The 17,222-nt window shown below is 36.0% G+C and overlaps 1 protein-coding gene across 10 annotated transcripts in view; it reads right to left on the bottom strand.

Moving 5' to 3' along the window:
* SEMA5A (semaphorin 5A) overlaps nucleotides 1–17,222 on the bottom strand; it is a 318,800-nt gene that overhangs the window by 141,475 nt on the left and 160,103 nt on the right. The window lies entirely within an intron of this gene.

Here is a 17,222-nt window from a genome sequence, read left to right as displayed (position 1 = left end):
GAAAATAATGGAAGATAATTTATTCAGACTTAATATTAAGTGATCTTTTGTACCTGTCTTTCAATGGAGACTATATTGACAGAAAGTACACTCTACAATAAATAAAAATTAATAGGGTGAAAGCCTATTTAAACAAAGGGGAAATATGCCTTCATGGTATACTATGCAGTACTTTTTTATTTGCTTTTCAACAAGCCCAAGAACAAGCTTTGTTGTTTTTATTTTATTTCAGAAAATAAAGACTTGTAAAACTAATGCCATTACTTCTCTTCCTCAGCTCCCAGCCTTCCCATTTAAAGCACACACTTTTGCAGATAAATGATCACAGCATATTGGAGAATACATTGAAAACTTCTAGGAAACCACACTTGTGAATGATGACCCTAGCATTTATAATCTATTGCATCTTATACTATATAACATTAAAAATAAACAAGCAAACAAAAACCATTAATTACTTGGCCCTTTTGGTTGTATAATGCAAAAAGCAGTTCATCTCTATAATGGCTCCAAATACTATAAGATTGCTCTTGGGTGAGCAGTGTTAAGTTCCTCAACCCAGTAGGACACATTAAATTTGCATGTTACATGGCACTAAATACAAATATCTGATAATTAATTCATTATATCTAAACAACACAGAAAGTTGAAATGCCTGGAGAAAGGCAAGAGTTACAAGTAGGAGGTCAAGACAGAAAGACATAAAGGAATACAGTTGCTTTAAAATAACATCTGAAGGAATGTTCTTGCCAAAACTGAACTGAGAAGAATATGCTAAGCATGAACAGCAGGAAGAAAGAAGACAAAAAAATTGGATTCAAGATAAAACATTTATCAATAAATCAATTTTCAGTGGCAAAAAATCCAGCTTTCTGTTGGCTAAGACCTTGGTAAAAGTCTAATTTTAAGGCAAAAGATATCAAATGTGAAAATTATACTATGTCATAAATCAAACAAATTAAGCACACCTCTCAGGAACTGTTTTGGAAAAGACACTCAAAAGCCAAAAGGGACAGTTCTTCAAATTTTCCATTAAATCTGAGAAAAGTATACAAGGTATTTCCACAAGCACATCACAAAACCACTGATGTCATTATTGACACAACTGAAAGAAAAATTTCCTCTCTGACATCCATTGGATGCACAGATTTAGATAACAGTACTAAACATATAACACTAAATTATATGTATCAGTAAAATAGTTAACAGCAAATACAGGAACCCAAACAGAATAAACTATATAACTATATAACAATACATATGATTTCTAACTGAATGGGAAACCTTGTGGGAAAACTCTCTTCATGACAGTATACATCAAAAGAGCAATACAATTCTACAGGATCATAGAATTGTAGAGTCTCATTGCCTTTTCACACTTTGAAGGTGCTCTTAAACATCACCTAGTCCAACTCCCCTGCAATGAACAGACACCTACAGCTGGATCAGGTTGCTCAGAGCCCCATCCAGACTGACCTTGAATGTCTCCAAGAATGGGGCAACCATCACCTCTCTGGGCATCCTGTTCAGCACCTCACAACCCTCACAAAACTAAACTTTTCTTATACCCAACCTAAATCTTCCTTTTACTTTGAAACCTACCTTCTAGTTTGTCCTATCATAACAGACCTGCTAAAGAGTCTGTCCCCTTCTTTCTTACAGACTCCCTTTAGAGACTGAAAGGCTGCTATCAGATCACCTCACAGTCTTCTCTTCTGCAGGCTGAAGAGCCCCAGCTCTCGCAGCCTGTCCTGGGTTTCATTTTAATTCCACCAGTGGCTCTTCCCTCGTACACAGATGCAGTTATGCCATCATAAAAAGTGATGAGGTTGGTCAGGCAGGACCTGCCCTTCATGAAGCCACGCTGGCTTTCCCATATCACCTCCCTCTCTTATATTTGTCTTAACATAGCTTGTAAGAGCATCTGCTCCATGGTCTTCCCCAGCACTGAGATGAAGAAGTAACTAAGTAAGTAAGTATAGACACACTGGTGACAAAGCCATGAGCCATCACTAACATCAAGTAAACTTCATAGTACCATAACTCTGAGTTTTGCTGCTGGAGGAGACAATAAGAGGGCAGGCTGCAAATGAAGTGTATTACAAAGACACTCAAAGAAGGCTGGGTAGTTCAGAGTCTTATAGGTTGGTCCCCAAGGTTCTTATAAATTTTCAATAACACATACATATGCCCTATTATAGATTAAACAAAAAGAGCATGTATAGGCAACCACTTATATATACATACATACATATGGATTTATATGTATATAAAAGAAGTACTTCTTCTAAATCTTCAGGAAATCTGGGGAAGTTTCTCATTAAATTGAAATTCAGTTATTCAACAAAGTCTACTAGTAATACACAGGGGGGAAACTGGTGGAAATTTGTCAAGTTAAATGTCATTTCAATGTGGGAGAAAAAAAGGAGAAAAATGTGCCCTGAATCTTTAAAACATAAAGATAAAACAAAACCTTCCAACAGAATAATAACAATGTGATTTTTGTCAGTTGAAGATAAAGACTTTAAATTCTGAAAGAGTAGACTGACACATACAGATTGCTGTATTTTAGAGAACAAGCACAAAACCAGGTTTACTTAGAAATGTCACTGTTATCCATTGCTTGTACCAAAATGACATCTTCTACTTGGCAACATTTGCTAATATTTTCACAGCATTGAGATAAGAAGTGCAGAGAATAAGATATGCATACAGTGATTATTATTATATCCTCTATCACAAATTAAATACCTAAATTTTATCCTGTTTGGAGCAATTCTTTCTTATGTGACTTAAAAAGTTTTTCCAATTTTCATATAGCAAAATATGACCTCCTGTGTTCTGTGTATTGTTTTTAATTAATATTGTAATTCTACTTAGCAGGTAAAAAAGTGCTCTAAACTATATTATAGACATTCAAACTCTTTTTTGCTCTGGGGAAGGAGAGAACAAGGATTTGAATATTAAGACCGAATATTAGTTGAATATTAAGTTATAGACCGAATATAGTTGAATATATATAAGACAGAATATAGCTGAATATTAAGACCTAAGAAACTAAAGATGGTAGCACATTAGCTACTGGTGAGCATTTTCATGGGAAACATACGTACACATGTTAAAGGGTAGCTCATAAGGCTCAAACACATTCAAACATAAAGAGGGTAGATTTAGAATGGACTTAAGGAAAAAAAAAAATTACAGTGAAGTCGGTGAAGCACTGGCACAGGCTGCCCAGAGATGTGGTGGATGTCCCATCCTTGGAGACATTTAAGGTCAGGATGGAAGGTGTTCTGAGAACCTTGATCTAGCTGTAGGGTGTCCCTGCTCTTTGCAGAGGAGTTGGATCAGATGATCTGTAAAGGTCCCTTCCAACTCTAAGGATTTTATGATTCTATGATCCTAACACATTGTTCTGCCCCAATAGGGAAGTGATATAATTACAGCTGGATAGCTTTCATAAACTCTGCTATCAAATACATGCTTTCAAGTGCCTCCACAAATGTAATGTCTTCTCCAATCTATTGTACACAAACAAATCTTAATTATCTGACAGTCACCTGTAGAGCTGTTCAAAGAGCTTGCTGTGAGATTTTTAGCCCTGCCAAACTCCGATTGTGTGACCAGCCCTAAAGACTGAACCTGACACAGAATCAGACAAGGGAGTCACAGTTGATTGTCAAATGGATTGTTTACTTCATTTAAAAAATAAAAAATAAAAAATAAAGCCAAAGTTCCAAATATATTTGGCATAAAATCAGACTGTGCAGAAAAAAATGGCTTTCGTGCACACTTGAAGTCTAAATTTGAAGCGAACTGTAGAACAGCTGGAAAACAGTTGCAGGTATCTTTTTGTAAAAGATCAGTTTTGAACATTATGCCATCAATGCAAGGAAAACACTTTAAAATCTTCGGATGAGTTCCCTCCTAACATTTTCAAGGGGAGTAGGAGGGGAGAAATTCCAGAGAACAAACACATTCCAACACAAGTTATCTATGTAAAGTAACTATTATCTTCAAAAAAGAAGAAATATATATATGCAGAACACATCAATCTTAAGTTAAAAGTTAGAGTATTAAAAAAATCATATTCAACAAATGTATTTCAATAACTTCTCCACTTGGGTGAATGACAGAGACTTGTTTAAAAGTCAAACAATCATATTTTCAAAGGACAAACCAAATAAATGTAAAGAAATTAGTTCAAATTAGAAATCAAAGTGATTGATTTGAATACCCTAGAAGAATACTAAAACAGCATTAAAGAAAATGAGGAGACAGTGAATAATAAGTTTGCTTCCCAGTTAATAACTAATTTTCAATTTGTTTTCTTTGTATCCAACATACAACAGCTTCCTGAGTTCTCTGGCAAGAAATTAAGTCATAGAATCATAGAGTATCCCAAGCTGGAAGGAACCTATAGAGAGCATCAAATCTAACTCCTTTCCAACCTAAATTATTTTATAATTTTCCAGAAAAATAAATAAACAAAAACAAACAAACAAACAAAACCAAACATAAAAGGAGGAAAAAAAATCAAAAGGATAAATAATTAAATCTAATGTATCCACTTTCTACAAATATACTAAATGCAAAAAGGAAACTTGGAAAGGATGAATATAATCAAAACAAGGACTGGTCACTTTGAACGCATAAAGTGATTTATCTATTAGTTATATTTATAAATCATAAACAACCATATGTCTTTCACCTTCATTAGCAGAAGACGCATACACAGATCTCCTGGTGTAACTATATTTATATAGCTACATAGACACACATAACATATACATGTATACAGGTGCACACACAATTATATATCTGAACTTTTTCAAAGCATAGAAACAAAATGTACTGCTATATTTCATAGTGAAAGAAGTTAATTAGTCAAGAACCAAAAAATGAACAGAACAGTATTCCAGACAGATGGTCCAGCACTTCTTAGGCAGATGGCTCTGCTAATTAGATACTGGCAAAAATAACATTAAAGAAGATGGTTTAATTATGTGATGCCAAAAAATAACAACTACATGAGATTTCCTTTTTTCTTTTTCACTATCTGTTTGCTTTCATCTCTTATATCATGTATTTAAACAATACTTTGGGGAGTTGAGTTATAATGGCAATAATCATAACAATATATGTCAACAAACATGAGTAATATCGCCTTATTGTTTGCATCAGTCCAGCAATGGAATGGCTTCAAAAAGTTGTGATTTGTTTGGCAAGGGTGTCTTGCAGCCTGCATAATTATATCGCAATGAACATGGATACTAGAGTCCAAAAGCTGAATTTAAAGAGACCATAAAGTGTCAGAATAGTAAATGCTAGGAGAATGTAGCCACAGAGGAGTATACCAAGAAGACATTTAGCAGCAAATTAGCAACCGCAGTGTTAGAAGTGGTTTTGATGGTCACCAGAAATTTTAAGGCATGCTTTGGTATAATGACATCCCTGCTTCCAGCAAATATGAAAAGCCACTTACAAAAGATTTATACCTCCCCATTCTTCAGGCAAACCATTTTCCTTGCTTTCCACAGAGCCGTGACCTTGCAGCCCTTACTGCTGGAGCTGTCTGTCTTGCCAACCTGATAAACAATCAGCTTTCAAGAGTGGCTGTCCACTGTGAAAATGCTTGGGGACTGTACTAAAAAGGGACTTCTCTTTAGCACAGATATGTCTCATCATAAAAGAAAAATTGTTTTATATGCACTAAAGGCAGCCTGGTTAGGCTCTCCTATCAAGTAATAGGCCAGCAGCTTAAACAAGAACAACACCGTATGGACAAATTTACTAATAGATTACATTTGTTGCAGTATCTTCCCAGCAGATACTGAATACAGCAGCCAATTTTCCTGGAAATAAAATGTGTGCATTCATTTGCTCAGTTTTTACTGTTCATCCACAGTTAGTACATTACGGTTTCTTAAAAAAGTGAGCAGTGTGAAATAGATGAAAATGAATATCCATTTATGCTAGAATTTTCTAGGATTTGATTTTAAATAAAAACTGGGCTCCCATGATAGGTATATAATTTCATCTTTAACCCACACAATATATGAAACTTTATATGGCTTCAAGAACAAAGCTGATGTCAACTGAATTTTCTTTCAAATACAACAGTCCGAAGTACATAAAAAAGTGAAGAGAGATACAGATATTTAAGCTAAATTTTTAACTACCTTACTTTGTTGACTACACAAATAAATAGTTGCTGAAAATTTTGTCAGAATTTATACAATAAAATTTAGTGTTGCTAAGACTCTCAGAACCTCACAGTGGATGGCTACTACGTTAACTTTAATGACACTAGCTTCTGCACAAGATTGGACTTCTACTAAATGTCATTCAGCCACCCATCTGTGCATTCCCTGTTTGTGTTTTGCAAGGACTATTAAATGTCACAAAATGTTCACTTGGTTTACACTTAACAGAAAAATGTTTATAGAGGAAACTGCAGTTCCGAAACAGAATTCAGCAACTCAGAATTTGAATATTCTCAAATCCAATAGTTTCAGTCCTGCTTCCAGAGAGTTACTAATAAAAAGGTATTACACTGTGACTTTCAAAGTTTTGAATGTTCCATTTTGGCATTTTGAGGCTTTTATGTTTTTTATGGACATTTAAAATTTGAATGCTGTATTCTGCTGAAGGGGTAAAACAACAAAATGTTCTTGCTTTTTCAGTCTTGGCAGCCACTCAGCAGGTAGAAATGAAATTTTGTACCATATTTTTAATGTACATTCTGAAATTATACTAAATATAGCAAATTTAATATATTGAATAAATTATATGTGAACCTTTTAAGATTAACATCTGTGTTAGCATACTGAGTTTTAAAGCTCTCAAAGCTTTTTGGCAAATAAGATTGATTTTAGTAGGCTTCGAGACCTTTTGAAAGCAACATTTCATTTTTTAACAAATTGTCTTGTAAACTTTTAAGTGCTGATCAAAAATGTCAAGATTATTTCAGGAAAGGGAAAGATATTTCAATGCAATTTTATACTCCCTAGCCCCCTAGGTTAAACACCACAATAAATGGGGGGGAAAAATTCTCCTAGCACAGGAATTTCAGAAAAGGAAGATTTCAATGCAGACCTTGAATACAGGAATATATATTATTTTCTTGTTCATCTGCTCATTGCTGCAGATGGCAAAAGAGAAGCGGGTGCTACTTAGTGTGACATCTTGGCCCATACTAAACTGCTGTTAAGTCATGCTTGTCTGGGATGAGGGATAAAGAAGTATGCCAGCAAGCAACCTCAGACAGTCAAGGAAGTTAGGGCACTTCAGAAGGCTCTGTTACAAACCAAAATCCTTCCCGAAATAATTTCTCAGAGGCACAGCCAACACAATATATCTTGTCCCTGGGATGTCAAAGACAGCTGGATTATAGCTTCTAGATATAAGTTTACTACAGCAAGCAGATGAACCTGAGAGATATGGTGGAGGATGAAATTTATAACACCTTCTAAGTGACATTGTTTTAAATGGCTGAACATCATATCACATAATTGAGACTACAAAAAAGAAATCATTCTATTTTATATGCATGTATATAGTTTTTTTCACCATGTCTCATTACAAAGAGAGTAAAAAATATATCATGACTTTTATTTGCCATTTATTTATTCACAAAGTTTCACCTTCGGTCAATACTAATAGAAGACTCAATTATTTTAGTATCAATCCTCATCTATATTTCTGCCACTCAAAATTCACAATAACTCTGATTTACAATAATAAAAATATCTAGGCTAAAAATAGCATCTTAGTAAAGAAACAAACTTGAAGAATGAATGTATGTCCATATATGCAATTAAATTGGAGTAAGAACATTTTACAGAGACAAAATCAGAGAGAAAGATGAACACTGAGGAACAGTAGAAGTAATGTAAGAAGAACCAGATCACACAGCCTGTGCAATGAAAAGTCAGTAATGAAACAAATGGTTCAACATCAAAGCATTGAATACATGAGATTCTCTACAACCTTCTTTTGAAATCAATAGACTATAAAGCTGATTTTGAAAAAACAGTACACAGATATACAAGATATTTAGGAAATGGATGGGCAAAACAGAACACAAAAAGAAAACAGTCACCAAATCTCCAAGGAGTTGGCAGTAAGGTTGTTGGCAACACAACTGACTATTCACTCAAGGAAAGAAGAAACTAACTTAAATTTTGGTTATGCTTAAAGCAATTATACTTAAATTGGGAAAAGAAAAAAAAAAAAGATAATCAAAAAAGATAATCTAAGAGACACAACATTGCAAGAATATGGGGAGGAATTAAAAGTAAAACAGCCGTATATCTGAGTCTTTACTACATACTGTATGAGAGTGAGAGGCAAGAAAAAAAAAAAAAAAAAAAAAAAAGCAGAATGAGAAAAATTCTCATTAAACACAAAGAACAAAAGATGCTTATTACAACACTTATTACAACAGGAGCAACAGGAGAACTTGAATCTACAGCTACTAGAAAAATCACTGGAGTGTAGCTGCTTTGTTAAATTACACAGAAAGCAAGGCTGAGGAAGGCAATCTACAGAGTACCAGGACCAGCAAGTATCTGCTCAGAATATGAAAAGGTCTTCCAGAGAGCATCATTTACTCCAATTGCAGAAAAGGAGTAGACAGAAAAGGAGGACTTCAAATCACAACTTCATCATGATGATTTGGGATAACAGTGAGGCTACAAAAATGGCTGAATTTTTCTCCTTTTTTGAGATAAGTGAATTGTCTGGAGGAACATCAATGATGCAAGGGGCTTTTCACCTCCAGTTAAACCTCATTCAAGACATTAATCAGTGAAAGTTTGTGACATTGGCTAACTTGGTATTAGCTGTGGGAATTGAGTGGCTCATTTCAACTCAAATTTCTAGAAGACTAGTCTTCATATCAAAATGAGCAATAACTGGACATGAATGCAGAAGGAACTAACAGTCACTTAGAAAAAAATGGAGAGAGTTTGTTTGCCTCATTCCATACTCACTAGGAATCTCAGAAAAGCAAGCAGTTGCTGAAATATCTTAACAATTTCTTTATTTTTTCCCCTCAAGCTGTCCTCATATATTTCAGCACTGAACAGTTGTAGGACACTACTCAATTGTTTTAAACTCAGCCTAAAAATCCCAACCATCAAGATCCAAAGAAAACGGGATAATTTTGTGCTACTCTAGAGAGTATATCACAGGCAAAACATTATAGAGTTGGAGAATTTTATTTGACTTAGTTTACTGCCAACCAGCAAAAAGCTCAGTCCATCAAAATCCCTCTGGTGGGGAAGGCAGGACATTTAGCATGCTTTCAGTTTCTTCAGTGGATAATCTCCGCAGTCAGTTTAATAGTCAAGAATAATAATAAGAAAAAATCATTACTTAATAGTTGTATTTTAAAAAATAAACTGATAAGTCACATTTCAAAGAAAAATTAAATTCTCAGAGATGATAAAGTTATTTTAAAACCTGATAAATTTGTTATAAATTGTCGTGTGCACATCTGTAGAAAACACTACACATAACCTGTTCTCTGACAGACCAAGAAATCATCTGTAACAATAGATTAACAATGAATTAAATAGTCTATTAATCATTAAGTAGATGACTATAAATATTTACAAAGTGAAACTCAGTAAACAAATGATAAATGTTCAGTGAATGTCAATGTTGCTCAGTTATTATTTGCTATGCACTGACACCCACACTATCACAGGTGAACACCTGAAGGTTTTTGCAAGTTTTCACTCTGATATCTATTTGGAGCAAGGAAAATTATCAGAATCTGTGTGATGTAATGCCTGATGCTCAGATTAAGAATTCTGCATGTGTTATTACTTGCAGGATCTATTAGCATCAGAGGATCATGAAAAAAGCAAGACAAAACAGTTCATTAAAAACGGATGTCTAGATGAATGTATCAAGCACTGAGAAAAGCAGCATTGAAGAGTTCATAGATTATTCATTAATGACAGAGATTTGGGAGAGTTTCTACTTGCACTCCTTCTTTGCAGTTTTTCAAGTAGAAAACAAACAAATATTTGTTAAAAATAGAAACCATGTTGGATCTCCAGAGAAATCCATGTCTGCACATTTGAACAACGCAATTGCCTTTGCTGGCACTTTCCTACAAGTTGTATAGGAGAAAGTCAGCATGTAAGATCTCAAAGTGTGAAACAAAACCACTGATGTAACAGATGGCAAAGAACCTGGATGAGCAACTCTTGTATCCATGAAATAAATTGGAAGGGATTCAGATTTTCAAAACTCATAACAGAAAGCTCAATTTCAGTTTACTTCAAGAAAGTTAAACTGAAGGAGCACTTAAGTATCAAGGAAAGTATCTTTTCCACCAACATACATTAATTGTAGTAACCATCCCACACAGGGAACTTAATAGAAGAAATTTATTTTCAGAACTAGCTGTGTGATAGCTCATCCTCCTGAAGACTCTTTTTCATTTTTATTGGCTTAGAAACCCATTGATTGCTACATTGGCAGAATACCGTACTTTTGTATTTTTCTCCAAGAATCTGAAAGTTCAGTAGATATAACTACAAAAGCACGATCAATAAAGCTTATTCAACAGGATACCCAGTGCAACCATTAATAAGTTACTTCTCTGCAGCTATGTGGCTTTTTTCTTCTTGCATATGCCATCAACCTTCCCCCATCAAATTACACCTTATTAGCAATTCATCTCCTGATGGGTTCGTTAAAACTCGTGGCTTTCAAACACTGGTATATACTGGATACCAGCTTAGCATTTTAGGAAGAAAGTAAAAAAAAAAACTTATTCTTACTACCAGGACTTATTTCTTAAAGTTATCCTGCTCTTATCTTGCTGAAGTGAGTCCTTTGAAGTCAGTACTCCAAATTCCAAACGTTTTACTATAGCAAAACACTTTCAAATCAAAAGGAGTTATGTCTAAGAACAGAAGAAAGGCCAGAATTTGTAAACATTCTCTAAATTCACTAAAGAAAAGGGACAGCTTCCGTACAGTGGCTTATAATAGCAACCCCTTTAAGTACATGCCTGCAGTACTGAAGAACTTTACCATTAGATCAGAATCCAGTTCACTCATATAGCTTACTGTGAACGGAAAAAGAAATTTAAAACACAGATTGCTCAACACTATGTGCACCTCTACAAAGCTGTAGAGTGACAAGGCTCCAACATCTCCAAATTAATTTGCTATTTTAAGTCCATCATTTTGTATTTCAAAATAAAATGTGAGTATAACATTTATGTCCATTAAAGGAAAAAAAAAAAAAAAAAGAATTAAAAAGTTTTACAGAAGAAAAGCCACTGGATTTGAATCTACTTTAAAGTACATAGGGGATGCATATTATTTTAAAAGTTTAATTACACAAACATAATCTGACCATCTTCTTGTAGATTCTCTAACCTCTCCACATAATGAAGTTTTTGTTTGTTTTTTTTTCCAGTGAAGCCTAATTTTCCCAGTTCTTTTACCCTAATTCAGGGAACACAAAAATTCATACAGAGCCCAATTTTCATGGAAAAAAATACATCTTAAGTTGTCATTCTTTCACTCTGAAAACTGAATGCTTATGAATTCGTGAGTTGGGAAAGGGGCAGAAGGCTTAAATATAATGAAGATTTAAAGAATAAAGGAAACTGATATATTTAAAGTGACTACAATGCAAGCAAGGCTGTCACCTTCTGGGGCTGCATCATTTGTGGCCTAAATTCAGACAGAACTAAACAAAGAACTCCTGTAATAATAATAATAATAATAATATTTATTATATATTATTATAAGATAATATTTATCATTATTATTATTATTTAATTATTTATTTTGGAAGTACATTTCAGCTCTGAGCTTGCAACTGCTTTGCAGTATGCAGACTTCTACTTCCTGAGATCTTCAAGGATAGGGTTAGCCACTACCTAAAGCTGTATATGGGACTGTGGTCTGCATCTATGAAAAGAGAAAGTGATGAATGTACACACATTACCTTTACAGTACAACAAAGATGCAAAATGTCCTACAATAAAAGAAGCAGACGCACCAATTAATTTTGCTTGATTTGTGTGACAAAAGGAAACCAAGTGATCCTCATTTATAAACAAGGCTAGAGATATCATTTTGGCCTGCATATTAAACGTGATTGAGGACTAACATGAGCAACTGCTTAAGCAGAAGAATTTGCATCAGTAACATAGGTCCTGTCTCACTGTCTCACCTTTTAAAGGACAGTGCTCACTGAACTTCTCAAACAGATTAAAACAATTAATCATTCCATAGCCACATTCTTAGAAACAGCAGAAATCCAGGTGAATCAGACATTGCACTAAATAATTCAACTGTTAAAAAAAATGTCTGAGTTTCCTTACATCTGTCCTTTAAGGCTATTCTCACTGCTTCTGGAAAAAGTCAGGAGTGCACATTCACCCTGTGCTCCAAAGACCATTCCCCTCTACCTCTCTTGAGAAGACCACAAATGTTTCGCATCACTTTGCTGTTGAAGTGGCTGACTGGTGCCTGGATGAACTGGCTCAAAACTGGAAATAAGGAGCTGGTCAGTGTGTTGAGGCTATGCTGGCCTCTGAAAATACCCGTGATTTGCACCCACATGCACATCTGTGTTTCTGAGCAAACGTGTGAGTTATGCACTCTAGAAATTGTATGAAGTAGTAGAAAACAGATGGCTATTCAGTGACAGTCTTCTTGCAAAGTATTAAAATAATGCTGGGTTTGTGTTGTGCACTTCCATATCATGAAGAAGTTGTAGAAGATATTCATGTTCTAACAGACTCTGTACCATAGAGAGGCCTTGAAAAATAAGTCCCTAATCTGCTAGCCCTCATGCAGACTCTCCATCTTCTGTTAATTACAGTGACGTGAATTCAGATAATTTTGACATTAATTTTAATCTGTGACTTACTGGAAAGAAGGAGGAACAGAAAGATGAATGTGTATATATTAAAGCCATTCTTGGTTATTGTGATGGCTTGATCTTGGCTGACTGCCAATGTCCATTCAGTGACTCTTTTATAAATTTAATTTATTGCCAATTAAAAATAGAGTAGAATAGTAAGAAATAAAGTTGTGGGGCCATTGGAGCTTGCTGGACCTGGCTGTATACAAAATGAGATAGCCCTGCTTTGCCTCCCACAGCAGCCCCACAGCACCCTGCCATCACCTGCAAACCATACAGATGCCCTCTTTACTGTGGCACACCTATTTACTCCCAGTTCTTTCACATCTTTCTTCAGATATCTCCAGAGTGCCACTGAAATTTTCCATGGTTCATTTACTTCTCCTCACACCTGAAGTTGCTTTGAATTCTAAAATGTTCAGATTTCTGATAATGTTTGCATTATACTAGTAATGTTTGCTCATACTACATGCAGTTGATCTGCACATGTGCTGTGATATGAATAAGGAAGTAAATGAAAAAAAATGTAGAAAATCCTCAAAATCTGCTTGGGACATTTTTTTTTCATAAGAAGAATCTATCCCAACAATTTCAGGGAGATGGTGACTTCACTTTCCAGCACTGTGGGGAGTGTTTGCCACCAATTCCTGACCCAACACAGTACACATACATTGCTGAAATAAACCCTGAGGCTCCTGAGATCAGAGAGCTGCAGCCCCCAATGTGTAAACAGAGGAGGCAGAAGCACACAGCAGTGCTGAAGACTGTACAGAGCCAAGGCTGGTAGCAGAAGCCATGGTTTACGTGGAATTATACATGGAATTATGCAACTACCTTCATTCGCAATGCTACACATTTGCTCAGAGAAAAACAGTGCCTTTCTCAGAGCTGCTTGAATTCTAAAAAGCATCCATTGAATACCTCCACACTTTTTAATCACTGTTCCAAAATACATGTATCTTTCTATTCTTACAGAATACACTGGATTACACTGAAAATGATAAAGATCCCAAAGATTCATCAACATTGTATTTTTCATGACTCAATGTCAGGGCTAACCAGATAATTTATTAAAATAATCTTTCGTTAATGCTTCTTCCTACTTCATGTTCTTCTGAAACATTCACCATTTAGACTGAAATTTTCCAGGTATTAACTCTGCTTGAGAGCAAAATTTAGCCCAAATAATTATTTGTAAGAATGAGAGGGAAAAAAATCCTTTCTTCTTTCATGTAAAACATCACAAAGTTGTGTGGCAATCACCACTGAGGTGAAAGTAAGGTAAAATAGTCAACATCTTTTTGAAAAGTCTGATTAGGCAAGTGACTGGAAGAAAAACTTCTGATTTTACAGAGTTATTACCAAATTAGTAGCAAAAATTCAGCTCACACACTTTCATAACCCTAATTCTGTTCTGGATTTTTTATTCTTCTGTACGTTTTCCTATTAAATAACATACCAGTGACTTTGTAGTTACTAAAGTTGATGTCCTCAGGCAAGAAAATTCAATTGTTTGGGATGAATTCTGTTTCATCAAAAATAAAGCCATTGGCAAGAATATTACAATTCTTAAAGGATAAAGTGCTACAACTAGCACTACTAATAAAAATAACAATACCAGTAATAGTAATATTAAAGCAAACAAGTAAACAACTGAAGGATAAAAAAGTACCGTAAAATGAGATGGGCATATGCTTCATTTTAGAGCCCTGGCTTGACCCCCTTGTGCTGGGATCTAAGTGCTAGAACAGAAAATTTCAAGCACAGTTGTATTAACAGGGTATGAAAGTAACTAAACTAATGGTAAGGTAAAGTAAAAGTTATTGTACCAGTAAACAAAAATAGAAGTAGGAAGAGGAAGACACAGATCTTTCGGGTGGGGCCAGGTCTTTAGTTCTAGGGCCAAGTGTTGGGTCCTGCATCTTGGTCACAACAACCCCAGGCAACCCTACAGGCTTGGAGAGGTGTGGCTGGAAAGCTGCCTGATGGAAAGGGACCTTGGTGTGCCAATGGACAGTCGGCTGAATATGAGCCAGCAGTGTGCCCAGGTGGCCAAGAAGGCCAATGGCATCCTGGCTTGTATCTGGAATAGTGTGGTGAGCAGGACTAGGAAAGTCATCCTGCCCCTGTACTCGGCATTGGTGAGGCTTCACCTCAAGTACAGTTCAGTTTTGGGCAATTCAGTACAGAAAGGACATTGAGGTGCGGGAGCAGGTCTAAAGAAGGGCAACAAGGCTTGCGAAGAATAGTTTGGAGAATACGCTCTACGTAGAGAGACTGAAGGAACTGGGGCTGTTTAGTCTGGGGAAAAGGAGATAGAGGGGAGGCATTATTGCTCTTTTCCAATACCTGAAAGGTGATTGCAGCAAGAGCAAGGCTGGTCTCTTCTCACTGGTAACAGGATGAGGGGAAACGGCCTCAAGTTGCACCAGGGGGAGTTTACATTGGATGTCAGGAAAAACATCTTTACAGAAAGGATTGTTAAGCACTGGAATAGGCTCCCCAGGGAGGTGGTTGAGACACCATCCCTGATGTGTTTAAAAATTGTTTGGATGCGGTGCTCAGGGACATGATTTAGTGGAGGGTTGTTAGTTAGGGTAATATGGTTAGGTTACGGTTGGACTTGGTGATCTTTAAGGTCTTTTCCAACCTGAGCAATTCCATGATTTTATGATTTTGTCTTTGCTAGTCTTCATCTTCTCATACTTCATTTTTCCAAATCCACTGCCCGCAGATGGCTGCACTAGATTAATGGCAGTCAGGAATTATTTTTCTATTCATTGAGTAAATTTATTTATTCCAAATATACATATGAGCTCCACTATAAAAGAATTAACTCATTAAGTGTGCTAACTAAATCAACACACTTTAACTAACTAGTCGAGTAACCCTCTGAATACTCCCATAGTACTCCCATGAGCCACTTCCAGTACACAGCAATCACAGCATCAATAAATACAAATTTCTCACAGTAAATGGACAGAGTAATGAATATGCAATAAACACTTTTAGTCTTAATCTAAATTACATGCAAAATCATGTTTAATACTGTGCTAGCTGAAAGTTATCTTCTAACACGCTTTATTTTTCTGGTATAGATGTATCTTACTGTTGAAAGAATGCTAGCTTTCCAAATGCGATAAGCCAAGCCGGAATCTCAATCACTGGCTGTTCTTGTTTTAATGAAAAGAGACTGGTATCTAAAGAATCCTGTGGGGATAATGCAGATATGATGCAAAGCAGAGAACAGATAGTAACTCTGACATACACTGAATACACACAATGCAAGCTTGCAAATCCCTCCCACTGTCGCCACCACAATAACAGCTCTTATGAAATTTTCAACTGTTTGGAGAGCTTGACTTTCTACAAATGTAAGTCTGTTCATATTCAATTCCAAAGTGAAACATGCGCTTGTATAAATTAAAGCCATGGAACATGCCAAAAATTTTAATGGCTTGTCTGCTTTCTGTTCAAAGAAGGCAGATATATTGTGCTGCTCATGGAGTATGGAGAAAATCTCTTTCATATCTTAGCACAACAGGTCAACAACTTTAATTTCTGTCCCTGATTTATGTGTTTCATACACACTCCTACACTGAAACACTGTGACTGGAATCAGGACTGGCTGTATCCCACACAGGCACCGGCTAATAGCGCTGGCAGTCACACAGCGTAAATATTCTGCTTCTCTGAAAGGGAAAGCTATCTGAACACGATACATGATTACATGCCCCAGTGAGCACAGAGGGCAAGTTGTCTTATGACCTTTTCTGAGAAAGTCACATACAACTTTAGTTGTATGGGAGCCTCAACTACAGTGAGACAGAAAAGTTCACTGTAAATGCCTACAACGGGGACAGTGAGGGCACTGAACTGTTGAAGAACTAGATAAAGAGATGCAGGTATCTGCTGAGATGGCCTTCAGTGACACTGCAGGACAATACAGGCAGAGAAACCTCACTGATACATGAAAAAGTGATTGAGCAGAAGGGGAAAAAATTATCCAATAGCAGAAGCAGAGGAAAATGGTCCCATGTCAGATTCTTGTCCTTGTGCTAGTATATGGGATTAGGGAAGCCAATAACAAGAAAGGAAGAAGTGAATTATGGTGGTGATTTGTTTACTGGATGCTGCACAAGGAAAACTGAGACAAGTTCAGGGAGTGGTATAGACATGCTAAACATCACCAGTGTCTAGATAAGAAGGAACAGGGGGACCTGGGTGACTGTGCTTTCCAGTGCAGCAGGTAGGGTCCCCAGACAAACATTTCGAGGGATGCTAAGAGGTTAGAAAATGTAGGAGCAATGGCA

Source organism: Coturnix japonica, chromosome 2, assembly GCF_054131305.1.
Source record: "Coturnix japonica strain WE chromosome 2, WE-NBRP24, whole genome shotgun sequence".
In the NCBI taxonomy this organism is placed as follows: Eukaryota; Metazoa; Chordata; class Aves; order Galliformes; family Phasianidae; genus Coturnix; species Coturnix japonica.
The sequence above is the reverse complement of the archived record's forward strand: the minus strand, read 5'-3'. Positions and strand labels throughout refer to the sequence as shown.